The 22354-nt window shown below is 37.6% G+C and overlaps 1 long non-coding RNA gene and 1 other non-coding gene across 2 annotated transcripts; both read right to left on the reverse strand.

The window, feature by feature from the left end:
• Nucleotides 1-18163: 18163 nt before the first annotated feature.
• Nucleotides 18164-18270, reverse strand: LOC118492844. Its single transcript, XR_004894845.1, has one exon. It is a non-coding gene; the product is annotated as a small nucleolar RNA R71 (small nucleolar RNA).
• Nucleotides 18271-19115: 845 nt separating this feature from the next.
• Nucleotides 19116-21219, reverse strand: LOC118492527. Its single transcript, XR_004894166.1, has 3 exons — nucleotides 21024-21219; nucleotides 19690-19756; nucleotides 19116-19150 (listed from the first exon to the last, which is right to left on the reverse strand). It is a non-coding gene; the product is annotated as an uncharacterized LOC118492527 (long non-coding RNA).
• Nucleotides 21220-22354: the final 1135 nt, after the last annotated feature.

Raw genomic sequence — 22354 nt, forward strand, 5'->3', positions numbered from 1 at the left:
ATATATATATATATGTGTATATATATATATATATATATAGAAAAAGTATATCGTACATTACGGCTTAACGTGTAGGATCGGATTCTGACCCGAACGAGTCAATCAGAGGAGTTTGATCAGATACAGGTGCGGAAAACAAGTACCTGACGTAGAAACAGCTAGATATCTTCTTAAATCTCTTTTCTGATTAATTTGACAGCTTTTACATTCAGTTCTCACACCGGCAGCACCTCGGTATGGAATCCGGAAAGTTACAAATGAGGTCCTCTTTTGTGGTATATATAGGTGAGTAGGTTCCCTTATACGGCATGTCCATATAAGCGAACCTGATAGGTTCCCTTATACGGCATGTCCGTATAAGCGGACCTGACATAAAAGAGGACCTACTATGTCCGTATAAGCGGACCTACACTCTAAAACACGTAAACTCTCTAGTTTTCTCGTAAAACACGCCCTAATCTATACATTACAATGAAAGACTCGATCTAAGACGAAATCAACAGATGTAGTGCACCAACAGACTCCCCCTCAGATGTTGATGGAGTCGACTATCGAGTCGCAACAATGCTGTGTCTTCACATCTTCAGTCTTGATCAGTCTCTGGGCTTTTCTTTCTCTCTATCTTCAGACTCCCCCTCTCGATTTACTGGTATTCCTTTGTTCTTAAGTAACATCTTCAGGATCGTTGTCTGGCTTTTCATCTAACAGCTTCTCATCTTATCCTGCAAATTCTCTACCCAAAACATAAGTTTTACAATTTAGAATAAAGGTGTATGCACTAAAACAAACTCTTCCTCAAACCAAACTGAAACTTTACCAGTGACAATATTGATGAACCCCCTGAAAGGTTAAATTATGAAAACATATAATTTCACACAAACACTCCCCCTCAAATATTGCTCATCATGTTTAGCACTCGGAATTTTGAAAATCATCTATTCAACATCAGTTGTCGAAAATCTTTTTGACTTTTTCAAAAATTTATGCTAAAACACACTGAAAATCTTTTTGGATTTTGAAATAAAGAAACATGAAATGCAGTAAAGAAAAATATTTACAGACAATATTTTTGCGAGTTCGTGTAAGAGGATCATATCAGTTTATGAGACATGTCACTAACACCGTTAAGCTTGATTGCATTTTCAGTTCAAAACAATTCACCTAGATTATCAGTATATCGGTCCACTGAAATTTTCACACAAAGTTCAATTGATCCGAGATACGATATTAATGTCTTAAGAACTTAAACTTATCCGTGTGTCCCACTACTTGAATATACTCCCGTATCCAGGTCCCAATATTCAGTCTTACAGGTGAGTATACCAGAGATGATATCTGTTCAGGGGTTAAATGCGAAACCGTGAGAGCTCAGGTCAGAACTTCCGTTCAGCAGAGAGATGACGGCTCGACTTTTGGTGTGTCCCCTTTAGAGGATCTTTTTATTTCAACAACAGCGACTATCAATTTTATTGTTTCATCAGCTTGCTGAGGGCGATGCTATGTTTCAAGCATTTGCGGAAAGCATTATCCGGGGACTAGGCAGTACTTCCATACAGCAGAAGTCCCGGGATAATACCCCAGATATCACTAAGCATAAAGACCTAGTATCTCAGAATAAGGGACCTTTCAAACAAGATTTCAGGTGTTACCTATATATCCAAGTTTGTGTTAACCCACAGAACAAGCAAGTTTGAAATTTAGTTTATATCTCGTCACAATTTACTAAATGTGTAAAAACCTACTGGCATATCCTCAGTGAGATTGTTTATCAAATTTTATCTTTACATTTCTTTAGCATGTTGTGACAGCCTACTGATGTACTATCATTTCCTCTTTTCACAACGAAACTCATTTTTGAATTTTATCATGTTTTTGGCTTTTTCAAATTTTCAAATGTTTTTGGATTTTCTGAAATTTTCCTACTCCCCCTAAAATGCAGACACATTTCAAAGGAAATTTGAAAACTACTAGACTCTTGACCCACTTGAAAACATAAAAAGTAAAACAAACTGTACAGAAACTTGACAACTGACATCGAATCACATCAAATCGCCATTCACTAGGCATAAACAATCCGAACTCCCCCTTTCAACAAACCATTTTCTCATTTAGATCTCAAAACACTTAAGTTTGTTTTAATCGAAATGATTTTTCCGGAAAATGAGTTTGTGTTTACCACTTTTAAGGTTACCACTTATGAAGCATGGGGATATGGTTCATCATCTTGTTTATCAATCTCATATGAATAATAAATCAAGTACAACTTAATGTCCCTGATTTATCATTTGCAGTTCAGAATCACTGTACCACTTGTAAATGTAAATTCTTCAAGGTATAACCACAAATACCACTTGTAGATCAAAAATACCACTTGTAGGTTTTACTGTAGGAATGAAACATCTACAGAAACCTCTTTTACCACTTGTCGAATTATTCAGAAAGATGCCGATTCCTTCTTCTCAATTACCAACCTGGAAGCTCCGGCGTAGTCCTCTCACCTGTAAACATTCAAACACTATTCAAAATCTTTCAAACAAACTTTTCAAACACTAGAATGATGCCGATTCCTGATCCACGATATAAACTTGGGATCTCCGGCATAGTCCTAAGACTATTATGGAAAGCATACATCCATCCAAGTCTTCTCAGACTTGATGGATTTCAATTCTTGAGCAGTAGGGTTGTATGTAGCCTTTTTCGTGGCGTAAAAATCTTTGACCCCCTTTGCTCTCCCACTCAACATCTTTCCAAAAATCTTTTTAACATTCCCGTTGAATGTTTTCTCGACATCAAAATCATCTTTTTCTTTGTAAAACTGATTTGAAATCTCAGTTTTTCCAATTTTCTTCTTAACTTCCTCAAATTTTAGTGACGGAAACTCTTCATCATTCACTAAAATTTTCTTCTCAACTTGTGGCTCTTCTGGCTTTGTGGAACCAGGTTCATCGCCGACATTCACATCAACCTTTTTAGCAACCCACACTTGGTTGTCATTCTCTTTCCTTTTATAAAAATTCTTTTTCGAACACTCACCAACCTCAAATTTTGAATTTTCAAAAATTTTAAGTCTATTGGTTGGTGGTTCAACATTAACAACTTTGTCTTTTAATTTCTGAGAAACTCCCTGTTTTGCTTTTGCATTTGTCTGACAATTCCATGCAATATGACCAACTTCATTGCATCGATAACAGGTACGAGTCTCTCTTTGATAAAACACTGCAATTCCATTTTTCTTCTTTTCAGCAAGAAACTCCTGGTTTGACTGTCTCCAGAATGGTTTCTTCTGTTCTTCATCTGAACTTCCACCTGACACAAATTCTGTTTTTGTTTTAGAATTTTTATCATTTTTATGGTTTTCTGGTGGAACAAAACCTAATCCTTTCTTTTTGTAGCTACGATTTTGGTTAGGTTGCTTTTGAAAACCAGAACCAGAATTGTAACCCTTTTTCTTGTTTAGGCGTTGTTGAACTCTTGAAGTGTACTTTTTAGGTTTTTCATTAAGATTTAAATCTTTTTTTTCAGAAATATTGATTTCTGTCATTTTGAAAACCTTTTTGATCATGTCAAAACGAACACTTCTTATTGGAAATTCTTTGTCATAGTATAATTTGTCCGAATCATTTAAAGTGTATAAAACTTCAAATGTTTCATCATCCAAATTTGCTTTTGATAACAAAAATTCTATACTATAAGACCGTTTAACCGACGAATTTTGACTGTTGACTGAAGACTTTGACCCTCCAGACTCAGATTTCGACTCGGACTCCTCATCAGTATCCAACACCTGATCGACCACCTTTTTAATTAACTCAGACTCATGATCGGTATCGGACGAGGTAAACGTGACATCAATGTTGTCTGGTAAAACGCCAGTTGTGTCGGTTTTTAACTTTATATTGACTGCTTTCTCAAGTTGCTCATGGTTTCCTAGGAGAATACCCATCCCAAATTGGAGGCGGACACTTGTTATAGCTAACAGTCGGTTTCTTACCACAGTCTTTCTTCTTCTTTGGCTTCTCGTCTTGAAAAGCTTCCAATCCTGCAACAGTTGGGTAAACACGATCAATGAGATAATCAGAAGTAGAATAGCTTAATAATAACCGCCTAATTCTCTCATATTCGATCTTTTCAGTTTCCAACTCTTGCTTCCATTTGGCACTCTCTTCAATGTAGAAATTGATCGCTTTTTGTTTTGACATCAAAGTTGCATTCATCATTGTCAGTGCCTGTTCTCTTTCTGAGTTTGTCGTTTAGAGACCAGTTACTGTTTTGTTCAAGACATCGTACGATTCTTTCACATAATTAAGGTTGAACAGTAACTGCTCCTTCTTCTTCTCGTACTCAGCTATAATGTCGTCTTTTGTTGCACATTCCTTGCAGGCTTCCAAACACTTCTTACAAGGCTTGACGACTTCAACAATCTTCTCAACCTCGATTGTTTTCACAACTTCAATCACCTTTTCTACTCCGATCACCTTTTCTTCTTCTTTCTCAACCTCGGTAATTTTTTCAGCAACACTTTCAACATTCTGAACATCATCTTCAGATTCTTTCTGTTGTTCTCTAGCAGCTCTTTTCTCCTTTAGTTTCTCCATGCGATCTGCAAAATAAACATGAAAACTTTTAGGAGAAAGATGAGTTTCAGCAACATTTATATATTTTTCTTCTTCATCATCACTGCTTTTGTCAACCGGTGATTGATCAAACTCTACAAATTTTTCAGAATCAGCATCTGATACACCAGAATCAGATGGTGTTTGATCAAATACAACTTCCTTTTCTGAAGTAACATCATTCTGTATACTCTCATCTGAACTCTCTGAAACCTCCCCAGATCTTTCTGAAAGTTCATCAACACTTTCTGTATTTTCATCAGAACTATAAGAACTTTCATCAGAAGCAACCGATTTGACAGTTTCACCGATAGATTTCATCCAGGTGGCAAACATGTCTGGCTCCCTCATAATCTTGGCAATGAAAGCTTTAAACTCTCCCTTCTCATCCACAAACATATCCCAACTAAAACCTTCTGGTAGTTTCTCATCATCTTGATCGATTATGCGTGCTGTTTTGCCTTCAGATGATATGTAATCACTCCAGCTGAAATCTACCAAACATGCTCTTTTGGGATCTTCAATCTTCCTCCCATGAGCCGTCTGTGGTTCTTGAGATTGACCAACTTGTTGATAGATAGCTTTGCGGTAATAATCATCTTTCCCAAATGGATTCTGTGCTCCGCTAGCTTCTCTTCCCTTGCACTCCCGTTTGAAATGGCCTTTCTCCCTGCACCGAAAACAAATAACTTTAGATTTATCAAAACCTAAAGTAGATACATGAGCATCTAGAAAGTCATTTCTCCCGGTAATTGTTTTGAACTTCTCAGCACGTCGAAGAACACTTGCAAGACACCATTTAATATCCATGAGTTCCATTTCTTCGGCGTCTATCTGATCGTAATCCTCCTTTGTAAGCATAGGATTTCCGATCCGACCAGCAACAAGCCCTTCATAGGATAACAACACAGAACCCAGAAGTGCCATGTGGTCTTTCGCAGTGTCTTCAGAGAAGCTTTGACCTTCTGGAAGATTGAGAGCTATGTTGCATTGAATCACATATCCATTTCCTGTTTTTGTACTCTGAGACTGAAAACTTGTGTTTTTCTCTTTAGGATTTACACTTGGAAATGATGAAAACCCGCTGCTACTATTGTTTGAACCCTGATCAGCTTTGTCAGATGAATCACCAGCACTGAATGCCGTCTGAATTTTTGGACTTTTCTCAGACTCAGTGGCTGAAATGCTACCCCTGTAGTACATTTTCACATCTTGTTGACCACTCGGACTATTCATCCTGGTGATCTTTTGCTGTTCCAGATTCTGAGCCTCTAATTTTTCGATAAACTGTCCAATTGTCAGTCCGTCATAAACACCCGTGTTTTTCAATATCATCAAATACGTTCCCCACTCCTTCTGAGGTAACGCATCAGCCAACTTATCCACATACTCTTCACGACTTTTATCAACACCAATCATTGTCAATGATCGCACTAAGTGACAGTATCTTTCAATCAGCTTCTTAGTATCCTCTCTTGGTAAGCTGCTAAAAAGATCAAACTCTTTCTTAAGCAATGCCTTTTTGCTTTTAATCATACTCTCACTTCCCTCGAATTTGACTTTAAGAGCATCCCATATCGACTTAGCAGTTTTTTCGTGTTCTAACAGAATGAATATATCTTCTTTAATCGCTTGTTGCAATAAACTGATCATCATTTTCCCCGCTCTGTACATTGCACGTTCTTGATCTGTGAATTCGGATATCTGTTTGATAACATTCACCTCCGTTCTCGGTAACACATACTTCTTCAAGATACATTCCCATGATCTAAGATGATTTGCTTGAACCCAGTTTTCAAATCTATCCTTCCACCCGTAGTATTCTTCGATACTCATCAATTTCGGGGGTTTCTGGGTGGTTCCCGTCTCGTTTTCTAGATTCATGGCTTGAGCAATCGCAGCTGGTGAAGACGATGTTGCAAACGCGTTATAAAACTCAGTATCCATGTTTCAGACTTGTATCACCTGATGATCTCGAATTACCTGATGATCTCGAATTACCTGACGAAACACAAACAAATGCAACACAATCAGTTTAAAAAAATTATCAAATAACAGTATAATACTGATACTCGAACCGATGAATATTCTGTGCGGACCGAATGTTGACAAACTGTACAGACTGAAATTGATGCGAACTGAGATTTAACTTGTCAAAACACGCGAACTAACGGATTAAACTCAAACGACCAGATTTACTACGAACGAACTGATAGACTTTCAAACGACCTTGCCCGACTTCCAATTGATATGTCTTGAATTTTGTGCCAACTGAGCTAAAAAACACAACACAAACTAACCCAAGCAACCTTTCTTGCCCAACAAAACCCAAAACAATTTTTAATCAACTCTATCTGACAAATCCCATCACAATTTCATGCTCATTGAATCTTTTATACACATATCAGTCAACTTGATTAAAACAATTTCATGCTCATTGAACCATTAATAGCCGACAATATACATGGACTTTTATTAAATGGGCGGCAATCAGATGGCCTTTTATATAACTTGCTGATTGGACCACTTAACCCAACCAATCATATGGGCCGCTTAACCCAACCAATCACATGGGCCGATACGCAATACTTGTATCCATTTTATTTTTAAATCTCTAAACTGTTAACAGAAAGTGATTGGACCTTATTGAGCCTCAAAACTTGATCACTTTTACAAAATTAAAGTGAGTCTGTGATTGAACTCACCTGACCCACACGTGCAAGTATACGTAATACAAAATTCTAATAACCTGAGCTCATGCACGTGATTCTACGGCAAGTATACGTGTGCTTGTGATTGGACCTCAAAATTCTAGTTGTATCGCTTTTCTTGCACCCTCTTATCAACAATGGCCGACAACCTTTTTATTTAATCACATGGGTTGTTTATCATTCAGTATGTGACAACACTTTAATGGACCGATTATGTAGCTGACAACAATACCTGTGAACTTGATTTAATATGTAATTAATATTTTCAAATGTGACAGACAAAGAAGATTGGGCCAATAATAAGTAGTGGGTGGCACTTATGGTTGGACCTTTAATAAATCTGACACTATATTAAACCTCAAACCAATCATCATATGCAAACTGATGTCATGCAAATAATGGCTGACCATAACTCTTGACAATTAAATCAATATCGCATAAGTTCTGTCAGATTTGATTCACTGAAATCACAGTGATGATGATGACTCAAAAAGCGAACCTTACTGGATGTATTTATGAGCGATACTATCTATTGATATCCTATAAGCGGACCTCACCAGTGTCAAATAAGCGAACCAACCACTGATTCTTAGGAGCGGACCACAAAAACTGACCAATGAGCGAACCTGTCAAACACTATAAGCGGACCACAACTGAATCAATAAGCGGACCACAATTTGTTCGAAAAAGCGAACCAAACATGTTAATTTGGAGCGGATCTGCCTTAAAAATGACGAAAAAGCGAACCAAATGTGATACTTTGGAGCGAATCTATAGATGTACATACGAGCGGACCTGTAAGTTTGACGCGAAAACAAACCAAAAAACCTTGATTTCTCCTAAACGGCTAGGAGTTTCGATCTGAAACTTGGTAGGGTTGTAGATCAGGTATACACGCACAACATATCCAAAAATCAGCTGAAACGGACCGTGAAATCTCGGTCTGACGAAGAAAGAAGGTGTAGAAGTAAGAATATGCAATGAAATCCAGCAAATCTATGAAGAACTCCTCCTCCTGAAGCTCTGATACCAATTGTAGGATCGGATTCTGACCCGAACGAGTCAATCAGAGGAGTTTGATCAGATACATGTGCGGAAAACAAGTACCTGACGTAGAAACAGCTAGATATCTTCTTAAATCTCTTTTCTGATTAATTTGACAGCGTTTACATTCAGTTCTCACACCGGCAGCACCTTGGTATGGAATCCGGAAAGTTACAAATGAGGTCCTCTTTTGTGGTATATATAGGTGAGTAGGTTCCCTTATACGGCATGTCCATATAAGCGAACCTGATAGGTTCCCTTATACGGCATGTCCGTATAAGCGGACCTGACATAAAAGAGGACCTACTATGTCCGTATAAGCGGACCTACACTCTAAAACACGTAAACTCTATAGTTTTCTCGTAAAACGCGCCCTAATCTATACATTACAATGAAATACTCGATCTAAGACGAAATCAACAGATGTAGTGCACCAACATAACGTACTTCACGTACGACAACGTGCGTGATTTGTTCTATAACATGCGTGATTAATGTTTTCAATATGCGTGATTATTGTGTTTCAACATGCGTGATTTTGGATTTTTGAGTTATAATGTGCGTGATTTTAAAATGAACGTGCGTAATTACCTGTCGTACGTGATGTACGTTAAGCCGTAATGTACGTTAACCTTCCTATATATATATATATATATATATATATATATTATATGCAAACCTCAAATATGAGATTTCTCTTTATACATATTATCCTAGAACAACTATCCACTTCCTGTTCTCTTTATAAATCAAAGTTTTCCCTTCTAACTCCTCGTGAATCGATGCAACATTCAGACATGGGGATTTGGATTCTAGGAAACTGTTAGGCTATAGAGTGTGGTCATGACCACCAAGACCCCTCCACATAGGCGCCATGTCATCCGTCTTTAATCCACAATTCAAAACCACAACCCTAAGGGTGTGGTCATGACCCAAACCACTATCCTCTTTATTTTTTTTAATTTATTTTTGTCTTAAAATTATCAAATGGGAGGGTCGTGGTAATCGTGGTTTAATCCATGGGAACCACCATCAATTAAGAAATGGGGTGGTGTACCATTTAATTTAATTAATGGTCCTATGTGGAAATAATGTTCCAATCCCCACGCCCCATACCTTATGAAGCGTGGTAATGATGCCCTATATAATTGGGCCTATATGCATTTATATATAACTAATTTCAAAATTTTGGGGCCCTTGAAATATGGCGGCCCAAAGCCATCGCTTGGGTTAGCTACCCCGAACTTTTCACTCATTAGTGTTATGTATGTACGGTTCATATAGAATTTTTTAGGTATATACGTTTTCGACCCCTCGGTTTTATAATTTTTTTACTTATATATAACTTTTAGGTCTGATGACTTCCAACCCCCCGTGAAAATTTTCAAGCTTCGCCACTGGCTCCAAACATTTGCCATCATTGTCCTTAGTTAAACTTGTAGTGCTTCACCAAATGAATGCAATTGGAGTTCATTTGACAATGCACGTTCTTTCTCCCAGATATTTTTGTAAATTATATTACACCTAACTTCTATACTTCATTATGTAATTTTTTTATTCTTTATGTTTAGTTACATATTTACATATTTGACAGTGTACGTTCTTTTTACCAACTTCTTTACTTCATTATGTAATATTTTTATTCTTTATGTTTAGTTACATATTTTACATATTTGACAATGTACGTTCTTTTTACCAATAAATTTTGTAAATTATATTACATTTAACTTCTTTAGTTCGTTATGTAATTTTTTTGTTCTTTATGTTATGTTACATTCAAAAAAAAATTGTCTTTTGCAACAAAAACTCAATGACCTTGTATTCATCCAATACAACACAAGGTTACAAGGACGTTTCAACTCGTTAAAAGCTAACAATTCTTTAGATCCTATTCCAACGACATTGTTACTAGCTTATCGAACCCTTCAATAATTATATACAGTCTAGCTTTTAGGATTTAGGATTATATATTAGGCTTTAGCTTTAGCGGTTATCATTAGGATTTAGAGTTTAGCTTTAGGTTTTAACATTTAGGGTTTATAGTGTAGATTTTACGGTTTAGCTTTGTAACAACCCGACTTTTCGGATCGTTACTTATCACTATCATTTTCTTCATAAACGTTTGTACTCTTGGGATTCGATTAACACCATGGGTTAAAACTATATTTTCAACGCATTTTAAACGCATATTACAACGCTTATTCGAAACGCAGTTATCACATTTAACGCCACCTATAACGCTTACTACTTAAACGCATTTTATCGCATTTTACATAGCTTGTTTAGACTAAACGCTATCGCAATGCAAACTCAACGCAAATTCAACGCAGACTCGAAACGCGGATTTATTTATTTTATGTGTGTTATTTGTGTGATTATTTGTTTAAATGTTATGTGGTTATCAACGCAACACTTATACGCTCAAACGCTCACTCACAACTCGATTAAACGCAACACAACGCCCAACAAACGAACCAAAAGTTGGCAAACTAACGAACGCAACGAGGTTGTCCGAATGGACATCCATTCGGATGACCATTCGCTCGGATGACCATCCGTCCGGATGGCCATCCGCCTAAACGATGTCACTTACACCGACTCAAACCTTCGCCCCCTCTCTATAAATACTGTCGTACACCTTCATTCTATTTTGTAAGCTTTTTCCCTCAAATCTTATCTAAACTTCATCTCTAATCACTTCTACATCATCTTCTTCATCAAAATCACACACAAACACTAACTTTTTCTCGAAATCATCTGATTTGGACCTCTTAAAGATGGATTCCACTCGGGTTACTTAGGCAAATTGTTGAGGAGCACCATTTAATCGAGATAGGTTCCAGATCTAAAGGATTTCCACACTTTTCAACTAAGTTAAGAAAGATTTCAAACCCTTTTTCATCTGTTTTCAACTCTTCTTCAACTTTCACGAAATTTTGATGGAATCTGGACTGAATCAGACTCTCGACTCGTACCTTAGTTGAGAGTCGGCTTGAAAACGGATTTCCACCGTAGATATGGACCGATTAACGGGTCAAACATGAATCTTCATCAAGAACAGTGCATCTGTCCGAATGGGCTGAGACCATCCGGCCGAATGAACTGGATTTGGTATTTTTTCGTTGTTTGACACATCGTCACGCCGTCTCCGTTAACCCAAAACGTTTTTACTTAGAAAATTTTACAAAACTTCAATCAAGGACCATCCGCTCGAATGGCCATCCGTCCGGATGACCATCCGATCGGGTGACCTGGCCCTTATAATTTCAATTATCTAAACGCTTTTAACTAAACTCCGAATTTTAACGTTTTCGCAAACAAACACATCCCACTCGAATGGCCATCCGTTCGGATCACCTGTCAGACACTTATCCCACTCGACACGTTGTTTACACTCTGCTCAATGACTTATGCTTCTGTTTCCATGCTCAGGCTATACGTGATTTGATGAATGCTTGTACTATGCTTATACATTGTTACACTAGACCGCCTCTAGCAATGATAATACTATAGTTTGGACTCAGCACCTGTCGTGGACAGGGGTTACTAGGGATCATATTACTTTACTTCACGTGTTCGCTTCGGTGAACATGTGTCGCGCATACTCTATAACACAGTCTCGTGGTTAGGTTGTATCATTGTTGGTAGTTACATGCTTCGCCCGTTACGTGTTACATGGTGGTTATGCGTAAACGCTTTTCGTACTATTACTATGCAAACTTGTGTACTCACCTTTACTTTATGTATTGACTTTATTTTAACGTATGTGACAGGTTGATTGAATGTTATGCTGAATCAAGATAGGCAGTCTAGAAACTCATCTAATAGAAATCTAGGTTGTCAGACTTGTTTTGCTTTTGAGAAGTCACTGTCTGTAATAACTATGTGTTGAATATATGTTCATTAGTATGGGACAATGAATGTGAAAAATATTGGTAATGGATAGTTGTTATGGATTCTCTTGAGCAATTTGGTTTGCCTAATGTCGCGCCCTGATGTTTCCGCCATCGGTTGGGGTGTGACAAGCTTAAGTTTTAGTCTTATGGTTTAGGTGTAGGGTTTAGAGTTTCGCTTTAGGGTTTAGAGCAGGGCCAGTGTTGGTGCACTTACGTCTGTCAACTACGTCTTACATCGAGTCTTAGAGATGGACAGATCAGACATGACACGAAATCCTAGAAACACTAGATTGTAATAGGTTCGCTTATGTATACACATCTAGGTTCGCTTTTGTGTCACAGTCTAGGTCAGGTTCGCTTTTTAGTCAAGTGATGAGATCCGCTCTTGTGTCATGTTATAGGTCCGCTTATACATGAATGTACGTATAAGCGAACCCAACTCATCTATATATAGGGGTCTTTAAAGCGAACCTGTAACACATAGTTTACGGTGTTTTTCTTCTGACAAGCCACGAAGTGCTGTCGAAGTGCTGTCAGAACGTGTACTCGTATTGTTGATCAATAAAACAGCAAGTTAAAAGTGAATCCAGCTGAAATAGCACCAAGTCATTAGTTTCCGCCTCTTGATTTGGATAGGAATTTCTCTGATCGACTCAAACAGGGCCGAACGCGATCCTACAGCCGGCTCCAGAGCCTTGTCAACCTAGGCACAGACCTAGGGCCACAAAAAAATAAGGGCCTTCAAGTTTTTAGAAAGTTTTATATATAGTATATGTATTAGGCCCAAATAAATACGTTTATTTCAAAACTAAACTAGTCTTTATTGAAGGAGCCCAAAGTAAATATTGTTTAGCAAAAAAAGGCTCAGTTTCAAAGCTCCTAAAATACAGCCGCAATCATAGTTCCCACTTCCCATCACAACCTGCTTTTAGTTTCTAGGCTATCGGCTATCAGTAGACGGAAAAAAGTAACCGCAATCACCCATGGCGATGGGTCCATCGGGATTGGAGGAGAGTTTATGGGTGAAATTAGGGCCCCTACTTCATAGTTTGCTTAGGGTCTCCAAAAACGATGGAACGACCCTGGTTTAGAGTTTCGAGTTAGGGTTCGATAAACCGGTTCCAATGACGCTATAATGAAGCTAATTAGGGTTCGTTTGAGTTTGAGTCGAATCCCTTTGGATCCCCACCTTGAACCCAAACCTATATACAACACTAAAAAGTGGGGAACCAAAGGGATTCGACTTAGACTCAAACGGACCCTGATTAGAAACATTCTATATATATATATATATATATATATATATATATATATATATATATATATATATATATATATATATATATATATATATATATATATATATATAGGATAAGGATCATTACAAAACACTAATTATTGCGAGAACAAAAAGAACAACTCTAAATCACTAAATTTTGGGATTTTAGGTTCATATTTCTTAAATTTTATATTTCTTACATTCATATGTGTATTATATATACATAACAAAATCATATATTTTTCCCTACACATAGTCTACACACATGTAGGTAATTTAGCCTACACATAACCTACATGTGAGTAGGTTATTTAAAAACTGAATATTTTTCATATTTTATTTTAAATTCTAGTGTGAGAACAATAAATCTTACATTTATAACATTTTCATTTGCTTTTTAGGTTTTTAGGATTGAAAAAATGTGTGATTCATTTTGTCCTGCGTGTTCTTGTAATAATTAGTGTTCTGCAGAGAACCTTCCCATATATATATATATATATATATATATATATATATATATATATATATATATATATATATATATATATATATATATATATATATATATATATATATATATATATATATATAGGGGACCGCTAAAATAAAAACCACCTCCAGTTGTAAGAACCATGAGAACTTTTTGATCCGGGGCGAGTTAGACTAATTTTTTTTTTCATAAACGTAGATGCGTGTATTATAAACACATTTGTAAAAAAAAAAATTCAAAAAAAAATGTCGTGAAAATTTACGGTACCCGTAAACACAAACTTGTGATGCTTAAAACTACACACACGACATTTTTTTTGAATTTTTTTTACAAATGTGTTTATAATACACGCATTTACATTTATGTAAAAAAATTTTGGTCCAACTCGCCCCGTACGGTGTAGTTCTCATGGTTCTTACAACTGGAGGTGGTTTTCATTTTAGCGGTCCCCTATATATATATATATATATATATATGTGTGTGTGTGTGTGTGTGTCTGTGTGTGTGTGTGAAGTATAGGAAGAAAACCAAATTGTGTTAAAAAAAAGAGAAAAAAACTCAACAAACCTTGTAAAAACCCTATTTAACATTTTTATTTTATTCTAAAAAAAGGGAATGTAACGTACATATTTTGAATATTTTTGTAAAAAAACAAAAAAAAACGTCAAGTAATTTTAAAAAAAGTTAAAAATTTCATGTTATATAATATATATGTCCAAAAAAGTACATACAGATTTTGAACATTTAAAAAACACTACTCGATAGTTTTTTGTTTTCTTTTACAAAAATATTCAAATATACGTTTGTTACATTCCCTGTTTTTTAAGAAAAAAATAAAAATGTAAAATAGGGTTTTCTAGGGTTATTTTTTTAACTTAAGGGAGTTTTTATTTTATCCTTCCCATATATACATGTACATGTATGTGTATAAATTTTGCATGATATTAAAATTACCGATATCTCACCGCGATAACCGATATATCAAATATCGGGCCTTGACCATTTTTTGATTTTGGATTGCGTTAACTACATAGACCCACATATTGGTGTTTTAAATGTTAAATATATATATTAAGAAGGTACCATAAATGTGAAAGATATCATGTCAACGTGAAGGACAACGTACCATACAAATCATGTTACTAAACATTTTTGACCACCCATGTAATTTAAGTAATCAAATTAAGCTTTTGTATAAATTTAGTAAAAGTAAACTAATTCATAAAGATTTATTTTACCCACGACATATTTATTGATAAATGAGTTGTAAATATCAAAAGGAATATCATGCCTCATGTGTTTGATTTATTAAAGAAATACTTTAATCGTTTTAATTAACAAAAGTATGACCATCCATAAGGGACATGGTACCAACGTAAATGACATAATACCAACATGAAGAACATAGTACCATAGGGAATGCGATAGAAACGTGAAAGACATAGTATCAACATTAAGGACAACGTACCATACAAAACATGGTTTGAACATTTTTTACCATCCATGTAATGTAATTTGAGTATACTGATGTGTGTAAAATGCAACATATAAATTACATCAAATGAGGCATAAAACTAACCCTTTTTAAGTACTAATGTTGGAAAAAGAGTGTTTTTGTCTTCCTTTTGTATTTTCAGGATTAAATGAGCTCAAATTCATAAAAGAAGCAAAAAGACAGCTAAATCTAACATAAATACAAGAAAAGCAACATAAGTCGATTGCCCGACCCCTCAACAGCATCCTCCCAAGCAAAATAGAGAAGGCAGAAGACTGAACACGCCCCCGTGCTTAGCCAGTACGGGGCCGTGCCCAAGAAGCAGCAGAAAAGACAAACCTATAGAAGCTTCTATTGCCCACCACGGGGCCGTGTCCAGCGGACACGGGGGCGTGGCGAAAGTACAGCAGGTGCATTAATTGTAATTGCGAATTACAATTAATGAAGAGATAGAGTGTCAGACAGGCACGGGGGCGTGTCCAGCGGACATGGGGCCGTGCCCAGCCTTCTGTTCAGCCTATAAATAGGAGTGCTTGTATTCATTGCAACTCATCCCTTGGCACACCACCTCTCTCACACTTCATCCACCACCCACCACGATCACAACACCATCATCCACCACCATCATCCATTGTCCATCATAGAGTGTGTGAGTCGTCTCGGGATCCAAGATTGATCGTAAGAGTTCTTGACAATCAAGGCCATGTTTGCCTAAATCTCTTACATCACTTGGTGAAGACAAGTGTTTAGTATAATATTTTTTATCTTTAATCGTTTGCACTTTTTATTTGGTTTTGTATTAATGAATTTAATAACTAGTTTCTTATGTTGAAGGTGATCTTTCCTTATCGTTTGTCCGTGGTGTCTTGGCATTATTTTACTGTCTATATAAAATAAAGGATTTTCACCATTCATATCTCCACGGTCTATATGGAGGTATGTTGGCAACCTGGTCGGGGGTTAAGGGAACGGTTTGGTAAGGGTCTTGCCCTTGTTCAGCATTTAGAGGTCCTGCAAGGGACCTGGGTCAAATTTAGTAGGATCTCCTTCAATGCCCATAGGTATTGGATGGCGGGGATCCAAACTCTTTGACCCCCTCATAAGTTAACTACTATTAATACTATAACCCGGCTATTTAGGACTGTATCCCTGCTGACTCAGACTACTTAGCCGAGGGTAACGTCACCGCCAAAAGTGGGGCCTACCATAATTTGCATTAATAACTTAATTCATTATCTTCCAATAATCCAACCCTTTAGGATTGTATCCTTGCTGACTCAAACTACTGGGTTGAGGGTAACGTCGCCTTCAAAAGAGGGGCCTACTACAATAACTAAGATAATCTCTTAAACTAGTGCAAAACTGCGAAAATAATCAAAGGTTATACTAATACACGAGTCGGATCCAAGTGATTCATCTTGTCTATCTGTTTTTATTTTATTTTTATTTTTCAGCATTTAGTTAGCTTTTATTTTCTTAGTTTAAAAATCTTTTCTAACTTTTTGATTTGATTAGACGTTGAGGATAAACCGGTACTAAAAGCTCTTGTGTCCTTGGACGACCTCGGTATCTTACCAACACTATACTACGTCCACGATGGGTGCACTTGCCCATATGTGTGTTTAGTGTTAGTAAATATTGTGTTTTATAAATTTAAAACTTGGCTAAAAGTGTAAAAAGGGCTTAAAATATACATCAAAAATATATAACACCTCGCACACATCAAGTTTTTGGTGCCGTTGCCGGGGACACAAGGATTTTAAGAAAGTTAGGAATCAACGGCCTAATCATCTTTTTATTTTTTTTATTTTTTAGGATTTTCTTAGTTTTTCAGCTTCTGCAGAGCTCAGCACGGGCCGTGCCTGGTCGGACACGGGCCATGCCCAGCATTGTTACTGGCAGTTTTTAGTTTTCCAAGTTACAGAAGGCTGACCACGGGGCCGTGTCGGTGCAACACGGGGCCGTGTCGGTGCAACACGGGGCCGTGTCGAACTCTCCAGTAACTGGGATCTGGAAAACAATCACTGTAACTCCGACCACGGGTCGTGTTCACTGAGCACGGGGCCGTGGTGAACCTTCTGACCAGCATTCTTTTCTATTTTTATTGCAGGACTTGGAACCAGACGCCACCCCTACGTAGTGTATGAGCTCCAGTTCTAATAAGGACATAAAAGAACCTCTAGAAGAACCCGAACGCTTTCTCAGAAAAAGACTAAAAGCCAAGAACCAAGAGAAAGTTTCGGGGAATCCACTTCCAATGGCGGACCAACGTACCCTCATGGATTATCTACGACCCACCGTAGGTAACCTAGGCGCCGCTATCAATGCACCGAATGTTGAAGCCAATAACTTCGAACTTCGGCCGCATTTGATACAAATGCTCCAAAACTCCGCAATCTTCCATGGGCTTGCGGACGAGGATCCCCATCTACATATTACTAATTTCTTAGAAATATGTGATACCTTTCGGATTAATGGAGCATCAAATGACGCCATCCGCCTTCGAATGTTTCCTTTCTCGCTAAAAGACCGAGCAAAAGCTTCGCTCAATGCCCTCCCAGCTGGATCGGTAAACACCTGGGATGAACTAGCCCAAAAATTTCTATATAAGTATTTCCCTCCAGCTAAAACGGCTAAATTAATGACTGAAATTAATACATATTCGCAAGAGGACGGGGAATCCTTATATGAAACTTGGGAAAGGTTCAAGGAGCTATTGCGAAAGTGTCCACATCACGGCCTTGCGATATGGCAACAAGTATCCACTTTCTATAATGGGTTGTTGCCACACACAAGGCAGACACTTGACTCTAGCTCCGGGGGACTTTTAGGTAATCGCCGCCCGCATGAAATATATAACCAAATTGAGGAAATTGCTCAAACCAATTTTCAGTGGCACACCCCCGAGGCAATAAATCTATTGCCCCGGGCGCCCATAAGGTTGATGAAAGCACTTCTTTACAAGCCCAAATCGAGGCTCTTTCTTCAAAAATAAAAAAATTGGAAATGACAAAAACAGTCTTGGTTATGGCTTGTGAAGGGTGTGGTGGGCCACATGAAGATTGGAGTTGTATGAAAGAAACAGACGATCAACAAGAGTCGGTAAGCTACATTGACAATAGACCTAGGCCGTCGGGTCCTCCAACGGGCACTTACAACTAAGGATGGCGAAACCACCCTAACCTTGGTTGGAGAGAGCCCGGCAATAGTAGTAACCAACAAACCCAACGAACAAACTTTCAACAACCAAGAAATGAGTCACAAAATTTCACTCAACAACAAGGTGGACGAGAAAGGCTTGAAGATACTGTATCTCTGTCACACCCCCAAAATACCACCTAGGGAATGTCCCTGTTAGGCGTGTGACGTACCAATAACGAGCCACTAATTACATTGAACGAGTACAAGTTTCAGAATAAAATCCTTAATTATTAATGTAAAATACCATCAATGAGTTTAAATGAAACCAACATGTCCAGCGGAAGCAAATAGTAAACCAATGTTAAACTGTTTCAAAAACCAATGTATGATATCAATAGTTCAATCACATGAATCCCTCCAGTCGACCCATGACCACTCCAGCTACTCCAGACAGCAAGTTCCAATGCAAACAGCTAACGACCTACAAGCATGCAAACAAGTGTGTCAGACGACGCTGGTGAGTTCAAAGTTTTGTTACCGAGTTTAGTTTACCAGATGTATATACAGAACAGTTTACCAAGTTGATTTGATGTTGTTATTAACTCGATTACCGTATGTGGCGACTAGATGTGAATGCCCAACCCCAATGCCTCCATTTAGGCATTGGTCATGAGGTCAAGGTATCAAACAACCTTGAATAGATGTAAGGGGTCTTATATGTACACGATGAGAATGCCCAACCCCAATGCCTCTAACTAGGCATTGGTCATGAAGTCCAGGTAAATAGTTCACGCCCGTCTTTTCGGCCCGGTGTGAGGGTGCCAAACCTAATAGCGCTATCAACTAAATACCTCGTTGCTTCTTCAGCAACACGGTAGATGTACGGGGTGTTACATGCTTTATATTGTGTTCAATAACCAACATCCCAATTAAACAGTTTACCCAGTATCCCCTTCAGAAACGTTTACCAGATGTCCCAAACCACCGGGACACATGCTTAGAAAAGTGCAGTGAACTCACCTTAGCTTGCTCGGTTTGATAATGTGCCTTTACACGTTAAATACTAGGGAGGTCCGTTACACACGACCTAATATGCATTTAGTTTGATAAGTATACAAGTAGAGTTTTACAATACCCCTAGTGTCCAAACACTGCAATGTGATCAAGTTAATATATTACATACTGAATCACTAAACCAACTACTGATATTCAAATCATTATTATGTGTATGGTACAATAACATCCCAATTGATAAAGAAAATATAATATGAATTATTTATTACTAACATGATTTTTTTTTAAATAATTTTGGGTAGTACAAACTACCTTATATGATACCCAAAACATATCACTGTTAGTATAAATCATGTAACCCATATCAGAAAGAAAAACTAACATGCAACTTATAGATGCATAATTAGTAATTACAATTATAAATTCACAATTGTAAATTATCAATTTCTCAGTTGATAAAACTCAAAATTGACATATCAAATGATTCTAAGATTTCAAATCCTTTATATATAATAACATTTATACGTGGCAACATATCACCAAATCACTAGTATCAATTTGCATATGAGTGGTCCAGTAATGTAAAAGTCTTCGGCCCAACATGTGAAGAAAATACAAGTTCCGTTTATCCATGAATCACACAAGATCAAATCATTTATAATGAACCCATGTGACCCTACTCATTACCTACCTCTGATTAACCTTATCTCTACTAGAACTATCTCACATGCTCATGTTTAAATCAAATCAACACCAAGTATATCCATCAGCCATCATGCAATTTAATTCCTTATGTAAACAAATCTAAACTTCCATGCCAGCATGAATATTCGTTTCTTCCACAATTGTTATCATTAATCATGAATTCATTACATATCATCATCATTAACTTAATACTCTATCAAGTAGCACCCTAGTTTTAACAATTATTCATTTTGTTCTCGTGCCAAATAGCATCAGATTTCACTAATTCATTGAACATTAATATTGTGCAACTCTATTCTATTGGTCAATATCAGTTGACATCATAACCACTTCTATATCAAATCAAATCGTTTTGGCTATAACCAATTCGGATCAAACAATTCTTGTTATTTCAACAGATACCTATCACCATTCTAATCGAAATCATGGTTTGAACAATAACTTCCAGATTAACATATCAATCGGACAATTTACATCTTTTAGATCTAAATCAAAATCACAACTATCATGATCACAATCCATACGCAACATCAATAAAACACACAAGCATCATCCTAACGACCAGAGATGGACTAAGCAATGAAAACACAGCCACGTACATCAGAGGGTATAACAAAGTATGGTGTAACACTAACCGAAAAGGAATTAGAGAGTGGGCCTTCGTATCAAAGAGTCTTCGGATGGCGCGACCGAGTGAAGGGCTTCTTCTTGCTGCCATCGAGGTGTAGAAAAGGAGGAGGAGTATAGGGTTGCTTCTTGTGTAACCTACAACGTCATGGGAGTTGCAAACTAAGTATACGGCCCCCCCTTCATGTAAGCCGACCTAGGCCTTGGGCCTTGAGGGTTGGGCTGTGAATTAGAGACCTGGACCCGCAACCCCAATGTTGCAACTCGGAACCGAGATCAAGTTTAACATCCTCACGTAACCGTTTAGTATAAGTAATCACACATGTATATTAACGATAACAAGCATGAACCACCAACTTAATCGGTTGACGTTTACCCAAACGATATCGCATACATCCAATCATAACACAGAGTAAAGCGTAGAATGTAACGATACACGATGCTGACCTTAAAGGTACGGGTTGTCACATCATCCCCAACTTGAAGGAAATTTCGTCCCGAAATTTGGTAAGTCGTTTAAGCGAAAAGGAGTGATAGTTCGAGTGATAGCTTAGGATGGCTGTGGATTTTCCCCTGGTGCCACATCATCCCCAACTTGAAAGGGAATTTCGTCCCGAAATTCGCCAATGACCGCAAAAATTGATTCAACCGCCTGAACAATTGATGATACTAGAGCTTTATCAAATCCTTGTGTTCCCACGTGAACTCCGGTCCACGTCTTGGTTTCCAACAAACTCTCACGATTGGAATTCAACTATGTTAACGAACCTCGATTTCCTGGTCCATGTTTTCGATAGATTCCTCGACAACAGCAACTTGTCGTTAATCTTAGGCTCCAGTAGAGGTATCACAAGTATTTCACCGGACAAACACTGCCTTAGATCCGAGGTATAAATGACATCGTGTACGTTACCCAATCCATCAGGTAACTCGAGTTTGTAGGTCACGCTACCGATTCTTCCCAGAATGTTATATGGCCCACCTGATGTAAGTTAAGCGTGCCACGCTTCCCAAGCGTACCACACCCTTTCCCATGGTGAGACTTCCAACATGATACGATCGCCTACAACGATCTTCCAGCGCTTTCTAAGCTTATCAGCTTTCCTGACGATCACGCGTTGCCATCAAACGATTCCCGATCCAAACAATTTTCCCAAGGGTTTCGAGTACAAGTCCTGGACTCGTAACTAAGTTGTCAATCACCTTAGTCCAACAAGGAGGTTGGCATTATCATCCATACAATGCCTCAAACGGAGCTGTCTGAATACTAGAATGGTATCTGCTGCTGTAGGACTCATCCAAAGGTAAGCGTCCTCAAAGTTTTACTAAAGTTAATCAT

The sequence above is a fragment of the Helianthus annuus genome, chromosome 5, assembly GCF_002127325.2.
Source record: "Helianthus annuus cultivar XRQ/B chromosome 5, HanXRQr2.0-SUNRISE, whole genome shotgun sequence".
NCBI lineage: Eukaryota > Viridiplantae > Streptophyta > Magnoliopsida > Asterales > Asteraceae > Helianthus > Helianthus annuus.